The sequence below is a fragment of the Ctenopharyngodon idella genome, chromosome 13, assembly GCF_019924925.1.
Source record: "Ctenopharyngodon idella isolate HZGC_01 chromosome 13, HZGC01, whole genome shotgun sequence".
Taxonomy (NCBI): Eukaryota; Metazoa; Chordata; class Actinopteri; order Cypriniformes; family Xenocyprididae; genus Ctenopharyngodon; species Ctenopharyngodon idella.
In genome coordinates, this window is record NC_067232.1 from 12,441,497 (window position 1) to 12,464,315 (window position 22,819).

The following is a 22,819-nucleotide window of genomic DNA, read 5'->3' on the forward strand; positions in this document are numbered from 1 at the left end:
CTATTATAAACCGGCTAAATTAAAAATTAACATTGTGTGCGGCTATAAACTTTCAGGGTTGAGTATACTGTAAGCATTCCACCGATCGAACCAAGGCCTGTCCTGTCCAAACATCGTATGTCTTGTTGGTAGAAGAGGGGAAAATAAACCATTGGCTCTTCATTAGGCTCCAAATAAACCTTAACTTAGTCTTTATGTCCATCCCCTACCTCTCCTCTCAATCCTCTTTCTCCTCCTTTCTCTTCCTTCCTACATGGCCTGAGGGAGCAGTTAGATCTCTGAATGCTCTCGCTCTATTGTGAGCTCACATTGATTGCCTCTACCCTCTCCAAAGCCAGTCGGGCCAGTCAGCATGGGGTACAGGCTGTCTGCTTTATCCACTGTGGCTCACATTTTTCTGAGAAATAAAAGAGGGGGAGAGAGAGTCTCGGAGTGAGTTCCTCCTCCACTCCTGCAAACAGAGAACCAGATGCATCTGTTTTACACCCCCCTTTCTCCCTCTCCCTCTCTTTTTCTCCCTCTCCCGCCTCTCCTCTCAGTGGCTGTACTCTAAAGGGAATCAATAGTGTACTTAAACGGATTTCTCTTGTGTCTTGTTGTCAAATACGTTGTGCACCTCTGCCTTTCTCCGTGTGGGCTGATCTTTGTGCGCTGTGGTAACGTCTCAGCAGCGCTCATTTATATGCCCTTGATCTGCATTTCCGCTCTTTGTCTGTTTTACACTTCTGTAATATCCTTTACACCTACCCAGTTAATGGTGCTTTGGCACAGTCGCTTGTGTTTCCTCTAAGGAGGTCTGTGAGGGCGATAGAGCGCTGTGTAAAGGAGCTGTAAATAATCTGTGAACGCTCAGTCTGTGTGTGAAAGCTTATGTCAGCAGAACTGAAACTCTCCTTCCATCATGTAGCTATGAAGTCCCAGCAGCATCAATCATTTCCCCTGTGATTGTCAGGGAATTAGCTGAGCTGTGGTGCTCAGTGGCGTGCCGGTTCACGTCATCTTGGGTCGGAAAGTGCAGCAAAATGTGGATATGTGTACAAATTGTATCATTTTTTGTGTTATTTCATTTGAAAGTAGCAATTAATGTTTAGGACATTAAATATATATATATATATATATATGTGATATCTGACATAATTAAGATTATTTTTTTTCTGACACAGTTTAACTCTGAGATCTTGTCATATTTTATTACCATTTTTTTAAACTATAGTGAATAAACTGTATTAATGAATGAAATGTTCAAAGTGTCTGAATAAATTTTGGTTTTGACTGTATACACACACACACACAAAAGTTAATAAAATATAAAACTTTTAAATAAGGCTCTGTCAGCATGATATTATATTCTATAATATTATATTAAAAAAAAAAAAAAAAAAAAAAATATATATATATATATATATATACAATTTAAATTATATATAATTAACTTTATTATATAAAGTTAATTTTATACACACACACACACACAAAAATTCCACAAAAGTTAATAAAATATAAATCTTTTAAATAAGGCTCTGTCAACATGATATTATATTCTATAATATTATATATATATATATATATATATATATATATATATATATAATTTAAATTATATATATAATTAACTTTATTATATAAAGTTAATTACACACACACACACAATTCCACAAAAGTTAATAAAATGTAAAACTTGTAAATAAGGCTCTGTCAACATGATATTATATAATTATATTATATTATAGTATATTTTATTGAAATTATATATATATATATATAATATATATATATAACTATTAGTATATATTATATATATAATAAATTTAATAATATAATATAATATAATATAATATTTTGATTTTTGAAGAACACTTGATTTCTCAGGAAATTCACATTCCTGAATTGAAAGGGAGCCAGATTTTCAGTTCAGAATTTTGCATAACACATTCTCAGACATTATAAAATCTGTCTTGATTTCTTGCATCTGTGTGTGTATGAAATTATACTGAGGTTCAGTCAAGCTAAAGTCACTCCACCTAAAGTCCATCCATCTTCTTGGCAGCCATCTGGTCATATTGTCTCAGAATGTAAGAGTTGAGGGCTTATCCACGAACACTAAGAGCTCTTACAACAACCAGCTTTAAACTGAAGTGTGCTGTTCATTGAATGCTCGTGATTTTGTTCGCATGAACCGTGGCATCTTTGAAGGACTTCACAAAAAACATGATTAATGGCCCAGAACACAGGATATTACAAGCAGCTTAAAAGGTATATCACAATAGACACTGAGGTACTCAGCATTACTAACGCCGTGCTTTGATACTGATGTTACACGGGGATATCCATCTTTGCAAAAGCCATCTGAGGCACCAGTCATCCTATCGACAAATTCAACAGCATCTGTTAAATCACTTTGAAAGTCAGGCCTTGATGAAGTGCCTCGAGTCGAGACCTTAAGGAATAAGTGCATGTCAAAAAAAACAACAACACATTCAAACTAGCCAGTCAAGATCGAAAAGGAAGTGTGGTTAAAACAGGAATCGGAAAAACTAATGGAGAATATTTGAAATTGAGGAAAAGGGTGCTTTGACATTGTCTGCAGCACTTAAATTGTCATTTGGCGGATCATGAACTCTCCTTCTAAGAACAGGACAGAAATAAATATGAATGACTGCCTGTGACCGATGATGTCATCTGCTAGATTTATCCCTGCCAACTTAGATAACTGTACAGGAGCAAGCGTCCTTGAGACAAAGTGCTCAGAGAATGGGCCTCATGCATTAATGTCGACAGCGGTGCAGTGGAGATGCTAAGGATGTCAAAAGACACTTCCAAACACTTTCTTTGAAAGCACTGGCCAGAGATTGTTGGGAAATAATTGACAGATGGTAGAAAACAAATCTAACGCTCTATTGAGAAATATGTCACATTGCTTCTATAATCAAAACAATGAGTTCTTTGAATTGACAGGGAGTGTTGTAACACCATCGGTTTAACCAGTTATACATGACCTATAGAGTTTAAATCATACACGAGCACAATCATCCTGAATGCAAAATTATAAAAGACTTACAGTACAAAAAAGGTAAGAAATTAAACTTTCACATCTGGTTTATAACTTGATTGATAATCGTGTTTGTATGACAGAACTGGATCATCTAAATCAGCAGTTTCTCTTAATTTGGTTTAAAACATTTACACAAGTAATCTACATGCAAACTTACAAGCAAGTAAACAAACAAACAAATATTTCAATAATTTCAATATGTTTTATTTTGAATTAAAATGATTTCTATATTGAATCTAAATGTTTAAAATGAAATGGTGGTGGTCATGGGAATGGCATAATAATTATAGTAGCCTACATGTGAATAAATTCATTTTAAAATGTTCGCGTTTTCTATTAGTGTTACATTACAAGCAGTGATGCAGATTGCTTCAACAGCACTCTTTGTACTTGACACTAATTTACACACTTCAGGGATTCATTGCAGATTTATAAACTATTTTAATTAGCAGACAAATGGGAATATTACATAGAAGCTTGTGTTAGCACTCCAAATCTGCCTGTATTAAAAACAACGATACCTCTTGTCATATATTGAGTACTTTGCTTTGCTCCTGTCAGGAGGAAAGAAATTACGAGCTGTAAAATCCCAGGCAGGGCATTTGCATATCTCCATATTTTAGGACATAAGTCACACAGACAGGCATGCTGGAATTTTGTTCTGGTGGTGTGAGGCAGCGCAGCGTGTGCAGTGAGTGATTCTATCTGATGCACTACTAGACGCTCGCGCGGCCTCCCCCTGGTCAGTTCAGTCGTGCAGCATTGGCTGAGGAGGCAGTAGATGCGCGCGGTGTCTCGGCACTGTTGGAAGAGTCATTGTTCCTTGACGTCACCACTCAGCCAAGCCTGGCGCTGCTGCTCTCAAACATGTCTTTGTTATTCAGAGCTTTCCATCGGCGAAAAGCAAAATACGGAACGAGCTGTTCCTTTTATTCGCGGGAAGTAAGAGGACTCACATGGACGCACGTTTGTTTGTTTGGGGAGGAGATTTCTATGAGAATAGCTTCGGTTTATATTATTATCTGAAATAGAAAAACATGTATTTTTATAATCTATTATTATTATTAATTTGCTTTTTTTTTGTCAAACATGTATAAAAACAATGTATATATAATATTAATAATAATGTGATTTAATTTTATATAAATATATATATATTTTTAAATGTAGCCAGGAAAAAAGAAAATTATAAAAACAAAGAGTTTAAGAAACTCAATATAGTGCGTAATATGCATAATAATACATGCTATCATTTCATATACATATATGTGAAATAACAAAAATGTTGTTTTTGTAATTGTATAGCCTATATGATGTTTACTCAGAATGGTCATATTTTGTTGTAATTCTTATCTACTTAAAATACAAGATATTAAATATTAATAAAACTATAAGTAAAAAAGCCCTCTTCCATTTATAAATCGTAATTTATAACAATAATTGCACATATGATGTATTTTTGATACATCTTTAGTCTTACCAAAGCACGTTTTCATCAATATCCTGGAAAGGCATCGTGGTCTCCTTGGTTTGATTACAATAAAATAAAGCAAAACGACATACTGTAGTATTCAAACAGCAAACAACCTGGCGCTCGCGAGTAAATCCAGTCCGTTCATCTGCACACGCCGCCTGGTGTCTTCCAAAGGCGCGAGCGCTTTACGCGACTCTGGGACACATTTTGTCAGCAACCAGCAAGCATGGCTCTGTGGTAATAGAATAGCCCGTGTAATTTGACACTTCAACTTGCCGTGCACTACGTTAGTTGATTCAGACAGTCACACTAACGAAACGCCGTGCGCTTTTCTCTCAGTGTTTGTGAAGTGTGAGGGGAGAAAACAGATCGCAACTTCAAATCCAGGAGATTTTCGGCGCCGTGCTGTGATTGGACCTAAAAGTAAGTTGTGTTTGTGTTTTCCTATCATTTTCACACCTTGCTCGCTGGGAAGGTTTTTATGCATTGCATTGAAATGAATCCGTAGCCTCCGCGCTAGCTCCAACCTCAGCTAACAATAGAGTCACTTAAAGTATCGCTAAGATGTGTACACATGTATTTCTGCGCAGGAAACAATTGCAGTAACTGAAGCGTTGGCGATACGTTGGCTTTGTGTTTTCGAAGCAAAGCACTATTGAGCAATTTTTCCTGGACAGTGGCGTTCAGAGGAACGCGGAATTTGGCTGAACCGGAGAAGCCCACCGTTTACATACCGTTCAGCATATCGTTCTGGTGTGTTGCATTGTTCAGATGAAGAGGGCACTGTCATGCGGTGGACGGTTGGTTGGCACGTAGATGGGCACAATTGGATGGCTTCGTTGCACAAATGTAATTTAAATTCGCCGGCTCTTTTTGATGAGGTGAAATTATATTGTAGCTGCTTGATAAGTAATAGGAAACAAAGCTTTCAACCATGTGCTGAAATTTGATGTTTCATGCTGTGGTGTAGTAACAGGACAACCGCGTTGATACACTGTAACCGCTGATACATTGTAACATTTCGTTCGAATCTTGGATTCCGTGAATGCTTGAATGTAACATTGGAACAGACTTTGAGGACACAAGCAGTGCTGGGTGCCAACTGACTATATGTGATATGGATTTCGTAAGCAGATTATAAAAATCAAGTGTTTGCAGTTAGAAACCATTACGTTTTAAATATACATAATTAGGTGACAGTTGACTTATGGTTTGTATGATAACATGGGTTACATTGCCTACCAAGAAAACGGCAATAAATTAATGTTTAAATAATTAGCAATTTACAGATTATGCCCCTAAAATGTAAAATAATGTGAAAATTTAAGCAGATACATTAGAAGAATTGTTGTGTAATGCAATTATTGCTTTCAAAAAATGTCTATTTCACTATTATATAATCTAAGGATTCTTAATTGGTACATTTATTCATTTAGCAGATGCCTTCGTCCAAAGTGACTTACAAACTATGAATACAAAAAGCGATGCAACTTAAAGAGTCAATAAACACAAGAAGTGCTAGTAATACAAAGATTCAGACATCATTTAGAATAGTACAAGCACAATAGTACAGAATAGTACTTGATGATGAAAATTGAATCACAAATAAGTCCAAGACATGATATGAGAAAAAGTTGATAAAGGTGATGTTTAGGAGTATGTTTCTCTTTGCTTCTGTTTGTATTTTTATCAAAATCCAGAAGTGATCTGATTCAAGTTCGCCTAAAAAGTGGCCTACTGATTACAATTTTAGCCGTGCAACTTGTAATAGATACCAGATTACGTTTAGAAGTAATCTACCCAAGACTGGTTGCATGATACAATGCAGTTTATGCATGCCAAGTGTCCACCAAGTGTTCTTTTGGTAATCCATAGGCTATTTTGTGTGCTTAGTAAGTGAACATTTTATTCAAGAGATTATTACTTTCAGCTTTGGTTAATAAGGTTGTATTTTCCTACATGATATTGAATGAAGTTATTTATTGATGACCCATGCTTTATGCAGGGTCATGCTAATGCTTTTGATTCTAGAAATACTACATATTCGATTATTGTAGGAGAGTCTTCTGCCAATAGTATTACAAAGCCTAAACACATAGCTGAAATTCTTTCTAGCAACAATTTGAGTTTACAGTAAATTGTCATTGTTTTTATGAAAATAGGTTTTGTTTCCTCAAAACTAAGTTTTAACAGTAGAGTTTCTCTTTTTAGTGGACATGATTGTTGGAAACAACACTTTTTGAGGTTGGTTCTTCAGTCAAAGTTGCCATTTAATGACAATTTCTTGGTCACCTCTTTAGTACTGTACAATCACAGTCAATGTTTACATGGCTGTGTGAGTGCTGATAATGTTAAAAACTTCCCCCTTACTTCAGGGTGGATTGCATCTGGAACAAAGGTGAAAGTACCTAGCTCTCAGCTCACTCATTTTGAATTGTGCTGTTGGTTCATGTTAACATTATTGGAGGAGGCATGTTGTTAAGGCCAATTATTGTTTGCAAATGTTTAAAAATGAACCCACACATAAGACTGGTGTCTAATTTGATGAGTCTGCTGGGGGTGTATTTTAAAACACAGTAGATTTACCCAGCAGTGTGACGTCCCCTTCTATGAGTGGCTTAACTTGGATGAGTCAGGAACAGAGAATGTGTCTAGGAGAGGAGAGGAGTTTATTTTCCTCCCTCCTTCAGACAGGGGCCCCAGGTTGAGGATCATCATTACCAAGGGCAGAGGTTTTAGCCATAGTCATGTAAAGTAACAGATAGAGCTCAAGTCATTCTGTCAACGGGGCTAAAGAGGTAATGCAAAGGGCTTAATTGAGCTTAATGTGGGATTAAATTTCCATAAAATCGTTGAAAAGTTGTTTTCAACATGCCAAAATAGAGAGAATCACCAGATATGTCATTTGAACAAATTAACATTGTCAAAAATGTATCAGATTTTACACGCAAATTATTCAGTAACAGGTTTATTGGTTATTATTGCTCACATCACTGCCTATTTATGCACATTTGTGTCTCTATTGTGTCTAACCTAACAAATGTGTTCAAGGTTGTCCAGTTTAGGAGCATAGTCTAGATGATCTCTTTTCACATTCAAATTCTTGGCATGTGTGACAAAAGCTTGCCTAATTCACTGGGCGATTTTAAGGGTGGGAATTGTGAGTGTGAATATTATCATGATATGTGTCAGAATACCATACATAAAGGGTTCTGTTTATAAGTTGGAATACGCCAAGTATTGTGGACTTGTGAACTTTTTTTTATTTCAGCACGAAACTTTTGGCTTTAGGATTTTTTTGAGGTCCCAAATGATAGAAGGTAAAACAGACATTTTTAGAACCAAAGACTTCTAATATGTCAATATGTTGATTTCATTAAACTATAATATATTTGTTTCCCTCACTTGAGACAAATAATTTGAATTAATAATCACAGAACAAAAGTTTATTTAGGTTAAGACTTTTGAATGATGAGACCTAATATGAGTTTTTGTTTATTATTGCACACTTGAGGGCAAAATTAGTTTAAAATGTCCTTGGTAATAGTGTTTCATTCTGCACTTCCTCTCCTTGTCTATAGCCAGAAAAAGATACAATATGTTTTTTACCAGCTAAAAATACTAATCGGTGGTTTGACAGGTTGACATTTAACTGTTAGCACACTATTGTGGTGAAATTGTGAAATAGTAGGCCCACGTTCATTCATCATAAAGCTGAGCAGTCGTCTAGCCACCACCCGCACACGCCCACTCTTGAACCTGAGTCAGGCTTTGTTTGACTCCACATGCTGCACTGTGGATCATTTATTACGCTTAATACGCTGATGGCCTTTTTTTAACAGTTCACATTACGACTGCATAACCGGCTGCTCGACTTGTGTGTGCACTTTCGTTTCTGTGGTGATCCGGGTTAATACGTTAACGTGAAGTGTAGCCTCAGAACCACAGATTATTCAGACAATAGGAGTGCATGACTTCTTATTTCCTTGCAGACTCACGGGTACGTTGTTCCGTTTCATCTTGCGGTTCGTGACCTCGGTGAAGCAGAGGGAGAGGGACTTTTGATTTTAATTACATGCATCTGCAAAGAGCGTGGCGTGGGACCGAATCTGCTTCCAGGCTGCATAAGTTGAAAGCTTGTTGAAGGCTGCCTCTGACTCTCGAGCTGACAATGTGACCGTGGATGCACTGGGATGCGATGTGCAAAGCATTAGCTAGCTGGTGCCATTCTAAGTGCTTTACCCCTCAGATAGGGACTGTCAGGCCCACGCTGTCACGGGCTCATGCATGTTTGATTTGACGCTCTTTGAAAAATGAACGCAGAAGATGTCACAATGGCTGTATCCCGTTTCTGTCGGCGAGAGCAAGTACTTTGAATCAAAAAATGACACCCAGATACTCTTTTTCCAATGCAAGGGCTTAATATTTGGCACTATAGGACAAAATGTCCCCACCACACTGACAATTTTGCATGATCACAAGCAATTACCTTCATTTTTCGGTGCCAGTAAAAGCTTGCAGTGCTTTGAAGTCTGACTGCCGCTGTGTGCTGTGCAAATCCAGCTTAAGCAAAACAAACATATTGTCCTCAACCTGTTTTCTTTTGACTGAGGCAAATTAGTGTACATTCAGTGAGCCATGTTCTCCATGCTAAACTGTTAAGTCCTGCTACTCTTTTAAAGAGATCTATCTCTCTTTGAGAAACAAATATCTGCTTTGTTAAGTACACTGATTCTATAGAGGACTATAAAGGTCTATAGAGAGTCAGGTCGTTGAAAATATTAGAGTGATGTAACTGGTTGTACAAAAGCTGTTTAATAGATATTTCAACACATTGAAGTTCTGCATTTATGCTTTTTTTCTGAGCTGTGCATATCTGTATGCATTTATTCAGACTTTGCACAAGAATGCCAATGCATCTGCGTTCATTTTATGTATTGAAATACTGCCATGTATTCCATCATGTGGAAACCTTGGACCATGTCACCGCGTCTGAGCTGTCTGTCTCTGTCTGCGAGCGGGAGATTCCTCTCCGTCCCTGCGAGTGATCGCTGTGTTTCTGAGGGGGACGTGCAATTACGTTCAACACGGCCCGGGGGATTCATACATGTTTTCTGACAAAGTAAATTAATTAGGTTTTCTTTGGAAAGATAAATATTATTTCTCATCCAAATTCGCCTTTTACGGGAAGGAGGATTTGCGTTCGCCCGCGCCAAATGACATGCACACATAACCTTGGCTTAGACATTTGCACAAGGTGAGACTAAATGAAAGCTGAATGAAAGGCAACTATGAGATGTCAGGAGAACATGACAAATGGACGGTGGCGAATGAAATTCACAGTAGATCCGCCAAATCCCTTAGTGTCGCAGGAAAAAGGTGAATTTTATATTAAACAGTAAAAATGCATTTGATTGTTTCCGTTTTCTCTCTCTTTGCTGTTAGATACTTGGATTAATTTTTTTTTTTTTTCTTTCTTTTTTACCCCCGATTTTGATATTAAAGCTGATGAGCTGAATTTTTCAGGTTTATTACTAGGCTAAAATGTCAAGTTAGTTTTAAAAAGAGACTAGATGATTTCTATTGGCAAGGTCCATTTTCCTTGTTTTTGTTCTGGTAACATATATGGGTCAATGACGTGACGGGTCATTTTTTTTGTCAAAAAGCCTTAATAATAATAAAAAACAAAGATATGACATCAAAAGTATGTAAGGCAGTACAACTAGATCTCTTTTATTGAATCCAAAAGGTTTTAATTATATTTTGCACATATAAAGGTATTTTAAAGATTTTGAAGTGTCAAAAGGTCATTGGGTTTAACCGTCCAAAGGCCAATACAGCCATTTCATTTGTGATTAAAATATCTTAAAATGTAATGAATGTATATATTCTGGCATGATTTTATATATATATATATATATATATATATATATATATATATACACACATATTATATATATTATATATAATATATTATATATATATATATATATATATATATATATATTATATATAATATATATAATATGTGTGTATATATATATATATATATATATATATATATATATATATATATATATATATATATACACACATATATCAGCATAGTGCAAAATGATATTAAAATTATGCGTAGAAGTCGTTGCTTTGTTATGAGAAATAATGTCCGGAAAAATTAATTTCATTGATGTCATTCGGAGTAACCAATATAAAGGGACCATTTTGGATCAAGTCATGCTGTCAATATCATGTGACAGGATGTGACAACATTCAGACACCTGCAAAGGACCACATGGTCAAGAAGCAAAGTAACTAACTCTCTCTTAACTATTTGAAAAATTCATGTTTTCACTTGCTCATACGCATGTCCCAAAACATCCGGTCATTCGGTACAACTGCTATAAAACATGGAAAATGTTGTAATATTTTAAAAACTTGAACTAAATATAAAAGGTTTGATTGTCTTTTTGCAAGCTAGCTAGCTATCAGCCTGTTAACATTGTTTGAAAATATCGTCATTCGATATAACCAAAAGTGTTATTCGGTAAAACCAAAATTTTGGTTAAACCGAATGACTTTTTTGGTGACAAATTTTGTCCATCTTGTAAAAAATGACAAAAGCAGTGTTAATTGATTATTGATTAAAAACCACATAATCTCATTTTTAACACTTAATATATCTTCAAAATTAATTATATCTCCATTATGTTTTTTTATACTTTAAAAGCCTTATTCGTCAATGACCCATATACTGCATGTAAATAATACTGTTTTTGTAACAAAAGTTTTTTTAAATTTAATTACCTGAGTAACATGAGTCTGATTCAGGCTGAGAGAGAGTTCATGAGTTTATTTGACAGATTTGAGAATCAGATGACAGTGGTCGTACTGTATGTAATAGAAAATAATAAGAAAAGAAAGATGCATTGCCTTTGTTTTATTTTGTGATACCCAACCCTTTCAGTCATTACATTCAGATTGCAAGTTCATAACTCTGGTAAAAAATACTTTTTCTTTTTTCTTTTTTGACACTAAATTCAGCAGCAGCAGAGCGCCACTGCACTGGTATGGTGTAATACCATATTAATATTGCGTAGTATGCTGTTAAAACAGCTCATTTTCTATAGCTACATTAAGCAATTTTCGACAATCTTTTTGTAATATCATATAGGTATCATTCTGATTTTCCATGTTTTTTTATTATCTGGATTCTGCAGTCAAAATCGCAGAACCACACGGCCCAGAGCTTTCTTTAGCACTTATTAACCGTTCAAGGCAGATCTCACAATGAAAATGTATTCCATCTGAGAACACACCTCTTGCTCTACAAATACACTTCATGCATCACAGCCTCCATGCAGAGCTCATGAGGTGACAGCTGTAGGCAACAGAGAGACGTTCGTGGAGTGCTAGTGCAGATTCGGCGCCAGATAGAGCATGATAAATCCAGAGCCGTGTAAGTGTGTTTGTCTGTGCGTGTATGTCCAGGCTCAAATTGGCATGCAATGGCAAGCACCACTTCCCAGGTAAGTGCTGTGTGCCCTGGCTCTTAATGACTGTTTCATAAGCCACACTCTTGGTGGCCACTATGTGCCCTCCCCTCTCGTTCACCCCTGCGGTTCTGAACCAGACTGCTTCACACTCTTATGAGCTCATGTCTTTTAATATCTCTACCTGGGCTGTTCAGATAAAGAGCCATATTAAAAACCCCAGAGTGCAAATATTGTAAAATGGCAGGTCTGGTGTAGTGGTTTTCGCTGAGCCTTGTCATAGAGGAAAAAGTAGAGTTGATTTAATGGTGTCTTAGTGTCTTAGAACTCCAAAGCAATGAGGTGTTTTTTCACGCCAAGTAGTCACTTATGCTGTAACAAATTGAAACTGTAAGTTTTGTGTCGTCTGAATACCACCACAATAAAGTTGTCAGCTATAAGAGGAGCGATAAGAGTAAGTGATATTGCAAACTAAACCTTGATATTTCATACCTCATTCTTGTGCGCATCTTCTTAGAAAACAGAAGCCATTGTTGCACTGATCATTTATCATTGCTGTAATGAGATTAAACTAATCGTGTATTCCAGAGACAGCAATGATACACTGTGTGGGGCTTGCCAGGGATCATCTTCAAACAGTATTTGTCATTGTCTCTCAGTGCTTTTTAATTAACTGTTGACAAACAGCGTAAGCCTTTTGGGTGTTATGATTTAAAATCAGTCCCATTTCAGTGCGTCCTAAAATATGGTTTCTTTAAAGACAAAAGCTAGAAAGAAACAAATATGTTTTGCTATCTATTAGACAAGAGCTCTGTTATTTTCTGTTCCAAAATCTAGTGAGCTGACTTTGGAGAGTAACCTTGATGGGCTAGTTCACATAAAACATAAAATTCATTATTTACTCATCCTCATCATGTCGTTTCAAGTCGAACACAAACTTAATGCTGTTTTGTATGGACAAAAAAACTTGACACTTTCTTCAAAATATTTTCTTTTGTGTTCCACAGAAGAAAGTCATACAGGTTTGGAAAGACATGAGGGTGAGTATATGATGAATGAATTTTAGTTTTTAGGTGTTAAAGGACTGTTTAAAATACTGTTACCTTAGCAACATGTGAACCCCAAACACTATTAAAATTGGAATTTTATTTGCGTGAGTTGCTGCCTAAATAGATGCATTTCAAATGAGCAGTGTTGTTTTAGTATGTATTATACACTATTATAGTATTTATTAATATTTTAAATTGCTTTTTATTAGTGCTGTCAAATCGATTAATCGCATCTAACATAAAAGTTTGTTTACATAATGTGTATACATGTATTGTTATATATATATATATATATGTAAACAAACTTTTGTTAGATGCGATTAATCGCGATTAATTGATTTGACAGCCCTACTTTTTATATTTCCAATTTTCATTTTAATTGTAAGTTTTAGTAATTTTGTGCTCTTATCATATTTATTAGCTTTTTAACATTTTCTATATAGCTTTAATCGATTTATTTTAGTTTAGACTTTTTTAAAGACTTATTTCATTTAGTTGCAAAAGGCAACATTACCAATTTTCCTTTAAGTTTTTAATCTAATACTCATATATTATTTGTTTTCAGATTAATTTCAGTTACCGAGAAATAATTTTTTTGCCAATGGGGTAAGCAAAAATTTAGCTTGTTTTAAGGAAAAACTCACTTAATTTTGTCTTATTTTTTTCTGAAAACAAGACAATAATTTTTACTTGTCTAGAAAATGCTTCTTGGTTCAAGAATTTCTAGATATTTGGACTGGAAGTGAGAAAAGCATTTTTTGCAGTGTGGTTAGAATGCTCCCTTGGAAGGCAGCTTCCTATGTAGGCTGCGAAACAGCTAGCTAGTTTTTGAAATGGAGCTTCTGAGTAAGTAGTTTTCTTAAACGTGTTCAATGTTTCATTAGTGGCTGCTGAGATCGTTAATCTGCTCTTTCAGTAGTGAGCCTGTTGCTGATGCATAAGCAAACAGTGTTCACATGAAATGTTTTAATTGCACATTAACCCACTGCTGGCATATTAATCTGGCATGCCTTAAAGACGGCACGGCGTCCGTTACGTTCCCCCATAGTTTTCTATGCCGCCGTGGCCCTGGGTGAGACGTTGAGCATCAGAGTGAATTGTTGTTTTATTAGCTAGATTGAGCCGGTGGCGCGATGCACGTTGGGTGCGTGTCCTCCGAGGACGCCTCTGAGAGCTCCGCATCTGCAGTAAGTAGTCACCAGGGACGGATGGCACATGCCAGCTCAAATTTTCACGGCGGCCCTCAGACGAGAAACAGCAGACCGGGAATAACATGCAGATCTTTTTTTTTCCCCCTGTCACCATCACAGATATAGGAAAGCAAAGCACCTTTTTCAGGACATCTCAAACGTCTAATCAATATCACTGAGTGTTATTGAGGTTGGCTTGCTGTGCCTTACCCTGTTCTAGCTCTCGAAAGCTGCCTTCGTGCACATGGCTGTCTAATTTTCTCTGGAATTCTTTTGACTCTGGGACACAGGAACAGAGGAAACTCAATCTGGAGTGCCCTGAGGGGTTCCTCTGCAAGAGAATTCCCACCCAGATAGTTGCCAACACCCACACAAACATTTATGTAGGTTTGTTTTCAAGGAAGAGAGCGCAAACCTCAAATCCGCGTCACACCACAGCCGTCGACAACCGCAGAAGGCGAAGCAGCTTGTTTATTAGTGGGCAGGTGGGAAGTGTAACGCAGTTGAACATGTGCACAGGGGCCACTGTATCTTTAATTAGATTGTAAGTTGTACTAACAAAGAGCCACAATGTACATGCTTATTTATTTAATGTGTTGGCCTATTTTGTATTTCACTCTTCATTCTTTATAGAAAAATGGAAGGAAATATTGTGTCTGAGATTGAAAGAACTTATTTAGTTTATTTAATTAAAGGCACAATATGTAAGATTTTTTGGATTAAAATATCCAAAAACCACTAGAAAAATGTTACATTTTTTGTTGACTTGTTTCCAGTGTTTAAATCCAGAGAAATCAGCCATTTTTACCAATGTAACAGCCAATGTCATTGCGTCTCCTGCCAATGACATCATATCCGCGTTATCCTCGATTTCCGGTTTTACTTCCATAGAAACTATGAAACAACAAAGACGCTTTAATATATTATGTGTTTTATTGGACGGGTGAGCAACTGTTTGGATACCTTTATCAACAGAAAACGAATTATTGTTATATAGCTCAACACGGTTAGTATTTTTGTTTGAATCTCGTTTTTTTTTTTTTTTTAAATCACGAGTAACTTGTTTATACCTAAAAAGTCAGACAACAATATTTTTTCAAGTAACTAAGTAACAAAGCTAACATGGCATAATCAGAAAGAGCTTTATTTGTAGTAACAGTAATACAGCATTTTCTCCAATGAATTGCATGCCATTTAGTGCAAGTCATCCAGCTTTTATTAATATGATATTCTAATATCGATCTAGCTTCCTGCGGTGTGCAACAAGTGTCTCATACCAGCCACTGAGCGACTAACATCATAACATAACTTTCAACACACTCAAAAGTATTTTTAGTGTGATTGTTTTGACCAAGTAAAACAGTGCTGCGTTACCCCGCAGGTTTAATTTGTCAGATAAAATGACCTGTATGAACAAACGTATAGTAACTGTAACAAAGTTCAAGTTCAGGGAAGAAGGAGGTGAATGTTAAACGTAACTTTAATCATAACTTTAATCATAAAATATGCATAAACAACAATACGAAAGGAGCGGCAGCGGCCGGCATATAAGCATAATAAAAACAGCAGCATAAAATGTCCCAGGCTCTCGGCTCCGTCCTGCTCCATACCACAGTAACATTAATAAAACTTTAATACATTAGCTCATCCATGAACACGATTCCTGCATGAGTCCCGTCGGATTGCTTTCCATCACTCCTATGATTCTACGCTCATTCACGGCGTTATCAAGCTACGTATTTTTTTTATGGTTTTGAATAAGTGACCTCTAGCGGTGAAACTTGCATACTGTGCCTTAAATATATTTAAATTTAAATGTTGTTGATTTGTTATTAGTATTTTTAGTGTACGTTAAGCAATTTATTACTAGATGACGGTGTACATTATATTTGGCTAATAGACATTTTTACGAAGTCCCTTTCAAGGAAAGTCTGTTCACTCGGCGGCCATAGTTGCAACGCCTCCGGGCAGCTATTTTGGGCGTCCAAGACCAAGTCCTATCTATTTGAATGGGGGAATCCTGAAATCTCAAAAACTGCTTGGCGAACTCCCAATTAAATTACATATTTCAAATCAGCAACAAAATCTGACATAAACCGTCCCATTAATGTTGTTTCTTATGCTAAAATAGCATTAAAAAAGCTTATTTTTCAGGCTAGACGAGCCAATGTGCATGTGCAGTCCTAAGCGCGAGTCTCAGGTTTCTATGGGAACCGGAGCCTCTAACGGCAGCTACAGTGACGCAATGACTTTATCAATCAGCGATTGGCTCTTTTACTTAGAAGGCGGGACGTATTCCGCCATATTGCGCATTGCAGTTTCTCCCATTTATAACTAATATGTGTGAACACGCATAGCGGTGTCTTGCAATGTGACATGGTAATACTAAATCGATTGTATTGTAGCTACATTTTTCTACATTTGCGCATTTTTTTGCTTGTATTAAATTCATGTCACACCACAGAACTGCAGATCTAATTTGTCAAATGCCTGCTTACTTTTTATAGAGTGGCTATGTGTAAAACTGATCCTTAAAAAATCCTTTTGTTTATCACATTGCAGTGATCGGAAATGGTCTTTTGTGGCTATTTGTTAGAAATTAATATTTTTCTCTTCCTTCTCTGATAGTCTGTTGGTATGAAATGGCCAAAAATGTGTTTTGTGATTTCAGTGAGCAGTGTAGTCCCAAGCCCAATTTTGTGTCATGCCATCAAGGTCAATTGTGCTTTTTGTCTCTATATTAAAATAAAAATGGTTTATTTAGAAAGAAGAACAACAGTGTTTTGTCTAGAATTGACCCTAATAATGAGGCGGTGTACCCCGTGTTGTTAGCTGCAGCTGGTGTCTAAAGAATTACCACATGTCACTGCACTCTGGCTATGGTTCGCCAGCTCATCTGATATTGAATAATGATCGTGGCTGGCTTGTAGCAAACCACCATTCCAAGTGTCTGTCACTTTAAGTGACTTCCACAATGGCAGCCTTTCTCTCCACCCTGTTTGGTGGTGGCTTCTTTTAAAGGGGTGAATTGAGAGCGCTCGGGGCCTGCATCTGTACTAGCGTGTTTCCCGTTCTTGGCCTCCCGCAAGTGAAGGGGGGTTGGCGGTGGCAGTCACGTGAATAGTAATTGTATTTGTGTTGGGTTCCTTTCAGGCTGTCGCTGTAAATCTGTTTGACTCGTCACTTTGTAAATCATTATGATGGCTAAAAGCCTTTTTATTGAATTAAGGAAGGGGGAGTTGTTCTCCTGAGCAAATGTAAGATGTTTTTTTTGTTTGTTTGTTTGCCCCACGCTCCTCTTAGGCAAAGATATCGTTCAGTTTTTGTGTGCTTCTGGTATCTGATTTAAATCTGATTTTGAATCAGAGTGGAATAATATGCTAAAAAAGTTTAACTCTCATTACATTGCAGATGGATTTGTATGAGTTGTTCCAGATGCTAAAACAAGATGGAAGAATATTTTAAAACTTGCAATCTGTTTAAGCTTTGGGTCAGACAGGGTGAAAATCACTAGATGAGGTTTGTCAAACTCAAAGTGTCACTTACTAGTAAAACTGGTTTCGGCTGACAGAAACATGACAACGTACATCATGTCCTGAAGATCAGCAAGATCAGCTTGACTTGTTGTCTGATAAACATCTCCGTGCTCCTCTGCGTTCCCCTCTGCCACTGGTGGCTGGCATCATGCGTGGCGGCAGGCATTTGTCACTCTGAGCTGATGTACTGTCAGTACACACGCTAAACAGGATAAGAGAACTACGGATCTTCTTTATTCTCTTACTTGTTCGCAGAGGCAGCAAGAAAGTCATGTTTTTGAAAAAGATGTCTTATCGTTTCCATAAAGACGGAATTGTCAGCTGAAATGATGTTTCTTGTTGTTAGAGATAGGGGTGTTATGAACACGGGTTTAGATTTGAATGGAGCGTCAGTTGTATGTTGATACACTGAAGGTCTCAAACAGCTAATGTCAACTGTTGGGTGCAGCTGCTGACGTCAAAAGACTGTCCTGCTTGAAGTTACTGTAAAATGCTGTTCGCAACCTATTTTGCGTCTGTAATGTGACGTATTTCTGAGTGAAACAGGATACTGTTGGAAAAAAAAAAAGTAGGGCAGGATTGTACTTATTGCAATTGATCGGCTTGTGAAAAGTTGCTGTTACAAAAAGGATTGAAATGTAAGAGGGATTCATGAACTAAAAGGAATGCTCTTTCAGACATGTAGCAGGATGTTTAATTTTGATAAAAAATTTAAGATGTATTAGGGATTTTTTTTTTTTTTTTTTTTTAGTTGATCTGTATTGGATATCTGCTTGCTCATGTCCTCTTTGCCATCATCTAATGCTCACTTATAATCTTTTAAAACACTAATTTAATAACACTGTTAAAGGCTTAGTTCACCCAAAAATGAAAATTCTGTCATTAATTGCTCGCCTTCATGTCGTTCTAGACCCGTAAGTCCTTCGTTCATCTTCAGAACACAAATTAAGATATTTTTGATAAAATCCGATGGCTCAGTGAGGCCTCTATTGCCAGCAAGTTAATTTACACTTTCAGTGCCCAGAAAGCTACTAAAAACATATTTAAAACAGTTCATGTGAGTACAGTGGTTCTACCTTAATATTATGTAGTGACGAGAATACTTTTTGTGCGCCAAAAAAACAAAATAACAACCTTTCAACACCGCTGATTCGAAACAAAAGATTTGAAGCAGTGTTTTGAAATCGCCCATCACTAATTATTGTTGAAAAGTCGTTATTTTGTTTTTTTTGGCGCACAAAAAGTATTCTCATCGCTTTGTAATAATAAAGTTGAACCACTGTAGTCACATGAACTGTTTTAAATATGGCTTTAGTAGCTTTCTGGGCACTGAAAGTGTAAATTAACTTGCTGGGAATAGAGGCCTCACTGAGCCATCGGATTTCATCAAAAATATCTTAATTTGTGTTCTGAAGATGAACAAAGGTCTTACAGGTGTAGAACGACATGAGGGTGAGTAATAAATGACATAATTTTCATATTTGGGTGAACTAACCCTTTAAGTATTTTTAGCAAATCTCGAAATGAATATCTATTTTTCATACTGTACATTATATTGTTGTGATTTTCTAAATGGACACTCTAAAGAAAAATGGTTCTAAAGAGTACCAAATTAAGGTTCTTCGGCTTGTAACAATAGCAGAACCCTTTTTGGTGCTAAATAGAACCCTTTTTATAAGGTTCCATAAAGAACTATGCTTTGAAAGTGCTTTAGGACCTCAATAGTTTGATAAAGTTGATTGGTAGGAAACCAGTTACAATTTGAAAGTTAAAATTTGTAGACATTTTAAGAAAGAAATCATTTACCTATTGAGAGTCTATGTAGTTGAATGGCTAAGCTCCAGAAAACCGGTATTGATGTGGCTTTGACAGTTACAGATTTGAAAAACAAAAAGGCGGGAAAAAAGAATTCTAAACTCTAACACAAAGAACCATTTCAGCATGTAAAGGGTTATTCAGGGTTCTAAATAGAACTGTTTCTACATGTTAAGAACCTTCAAAGAACCATCTTTTTTTTAAGTGTATTTTATTTTTTAATTTATATTTTTATTTATATATATTAAATACTATAGAATTTTAATATCGTCCAGTTATCGGTTATCAGCCATAACATAAAAAATATTGATTTGATACGTGCATCACTACTTATGTGTTTGCTTTGAACTGTTTTAAAAGGGTGATCGTAAATTGGGTCAGTTTTGATCCCAAGTTGACTTTACCAGAGAGAAAGTTGGTTTTATGTACTTTAATATGTTTGTACTCCGGGAGGGCATTCTCTGGAAATATGTACTCTGATGGGCAGATCCACTTTTGTAGTACGAGGGAGGAGAAACTGCTGGAATTTCTCACAGTTGCCTGTCTGACAGAGTAACAACTCAAGCTGAAAACTCTTCTGGAAAATATTGATGTTGGAGGAAGTCAGTAGGCTGTCACAAGTGTGGAAGACTTTATGTGCATGGTGATGAATGTGTCCCTGGCATCTCCAGTGCTTTTGGAGTTTTTATCCAAGCATTTGGATATTATCCTGATCTCATGCAGTTTGTTTCCTAATTAGAATTCAGTTCATTTCAACAGCCATAGTATCAGTCTGTATTTTGGTAGTTTCAGCAGTTTATCGGTTCTACAAATTGGTCGTGACAATTGAGGAGAAGATTAATAATTATATCCCATTACGGTAATAGACACCCTAAAACTGCCTCCTGGATAGACGCAGCTCTCAAAGGAGCGTGGATTTGATCATTCGCTTAGGCTTCCGTGAATTATCTCAGAAGTGAATCTGACATTTTGTTTATTCAGTTTTCCCACAAAGTATTGTTCAGTGAAAGACAGTGCAGACAGATTGCATTCGGGCCTGTCAGTCACAGGTGCAGTCTTTTCCGTCTCTGATAGTTAATTAAGTCGTGACACATGTTTGGCAAGATGCCCACGTCCCAATGGATTATGAAATTATTATAGAACGCATTCAGAATAGAGGAGCAGAAAGATCAATATTGCATGTTTGCATAAGCTCATTACTAAAGACTTCAAACGAAGGAAACATTTCTGTTGTATTATGTAGTGGTTAACATGTGGTAGGCCTCTTACACTCTTGTTGCTAATTTATTAGTGCAAAAATAAATGTAAATTTATATACATTTTAAACAAAATATTCAGTTTATCAGCTTAAATTACTGTCATATTCTAAGTAAACAAGCGCTTCATCATTTATGGTGTTTCCCTGATAAATGTAGACATTTATCATGGGCTTTGAATTATAGCCATGTAAAGCATCATGGATGTTCACAGAGCCATTGTTCTCTTGATTTTTGCATTTTAAATTATGTTGCATCTGTTTTACAAATCTAAATTTGCATTCAAATATTTTTGCTCATTAATCATGGTCAAACTGTGGCATGTCGTGACTTGTATATGGCATTATTTGTTTGCATAGGGTCACACAAATTCAAGCACAATTGTTTTGCCTCTTTATAAAGCCTGTACCTTCTACTTTCATAAACAGTTTGATAAATTGGTGAATGCTAATAATGACGTGCACTATCAAATATGAAATTGTGAATGGTTTGTGTTTTTTGTGTGGTGTTGTTTTCAGTTTTTAACTGAGTGACTTGTGCTTGTATTCGTTGTACACTAGGTCGACTGTGACTGAAATCAAACAAACAAGATTGACTGGATGAGAGCCAAGGCACATTACTGGCACAGGGATTGCTGTCAAAAACATCTCAGAGGATAATTAGCTGTGCTCTATCACTGCCGATTTCGCTTCTTAAAGCCACGTTTATATACACGATGCCCAGGCCTGTTAAGTCTAGAGGGCGTGTAATAAATTATTGACTTTAGTGCTAAGATAAATATTAGTTTCCTGTAATTTACTCAATAATAACATATTATTTGCTAATAATGAGTCAGATTATATACTGTCGCAACAATCGGAGTGATACATGGTCGAACACCCACTAAATATTTACCTTTTTAAAGACTGGCTGTGATGATGTGATGTGGCTTTATAGAAGTGGTTGGTTCATGTTAAAAACGTCTTACCTGTTGTCCATTTCAGATGTTTAAAGTCATTCGGCCATGAATAGCAGGCCGGTGTTGTGCACTTGTCAATAATTTCAGGATATTTCCTGTCTGATATGATTCCTCAGTTAGCCAAAGCTGTCTTTTAGAATAGGGGTGGGAATCTTTTAGAGTGTCATAATTCAATTCAAATCGATTCTTGGGGTCACGTTTCAAATTTAAAAATCAACTCTCGATCGATTATATTAAACTATTTTATTAATAATAAATTACATTTCCTGCCTTTTTGTATGATATTTGTAATACTATTTATATTGTTTAAGCTATATTTATTTCTCTTGGTATAGTTTTGCCATGTCTGCTTAATATATTGTGTTTTTAAGGGCTTGTTTTTCTTTTTTGTGATATCTGGCAACCCTTCACCTGGAGTTTTAATGAAGAGAGGAGCAGCAGTATAAGCAAACTGAACAGAAGCTACTGTTAGTGTCGATTGGTTTGGAGTTATTTAATAAAGTAGTTTAAATTATACACTCTTTGTAACCGCGTTATTATTTTACTGTAGGGATGTGCACGAGTACTCGGATGTGACAGCGACGATCTATCATGAAAACAATGTATTATTATCATTTTTTTCTAGCGTCTTTTTGTGCAGATGTAAGTTTTTACTTTTATGCTGCATATATCTGATTAATCTCATATAGGATGCGTTTGGTTGAGTTTATTAACCTGCTTGCAAAGTGCTTCTTTTTACCAGTGTTTATTGTTGACTATGACATTATTGACTATGATTGGGTTATTTGAAACAGGCATATTTCTTTTAGATGATTCTTTTTCAATTTTTGATATTATTAATAATTCAGCAGTGTCATTTTTTTCTCGTCATATTTTCGACATTAGGCCTATGTTTGAATTAAAATAGTTTCTTGTCAAGGATTCGAAAATGCGCAGGGATGTCTTTGTGCAGATACAAGTTGTAATGTTACGATTATGTTATGTATCTAAGATATCTTA

The 22,819-nt window shown here is 36.2% G+C and overlaps 1 protein-coding gene and 1 long non-coding RNA gene across 7 annotated transcripts in view; one reads left to right on the top strand and one right to left on the bottom strand.

Annotated features, from left to right (window-relative positions):
- Positions 1-3,240: 3,240 nt before the first annotated feature.
- Positions 3,241-4,681, bottom strand: LOC127525237 (uncharacterized). The gene is made up of 2 exons (XR_007933289.1): positions 4,533-4,681; positions 3,241-4,074 (listed from the first exon to the last, which is right to left on the bottom strand). It is a non-coding gene; the product is annotated as an uncharacterized LOC127525237 (long non-coding RNA).
- Positions 4,682-4,792: 111 nt separating this feature from the next.
- The window catches only part of zmiz1a (zinc finger, MIZ-type containing 1a), a 149,315-nt gene continuing 131,288 nt past the window's right edge, over positions 4,793-22,819 (top strand). For 4 of the 6 annotated variants that reach the window (XM_051917624.1, XM_051917627.1, XM_051917629.1 and 1 more), the window contains exon 1: positions 4,793-4,949. The gene's annotated coding sequence lies outside the window, so the exon portion shown is untranslated. Of the gene's footprint in view, positions 4,950-13,023; positions 13,057-22,819 lie in introns of all 6 variants that reach the window. The other 2 variants (XM_051917625.1, XM_051917628.1) reach the window with 2 other exon arrangements.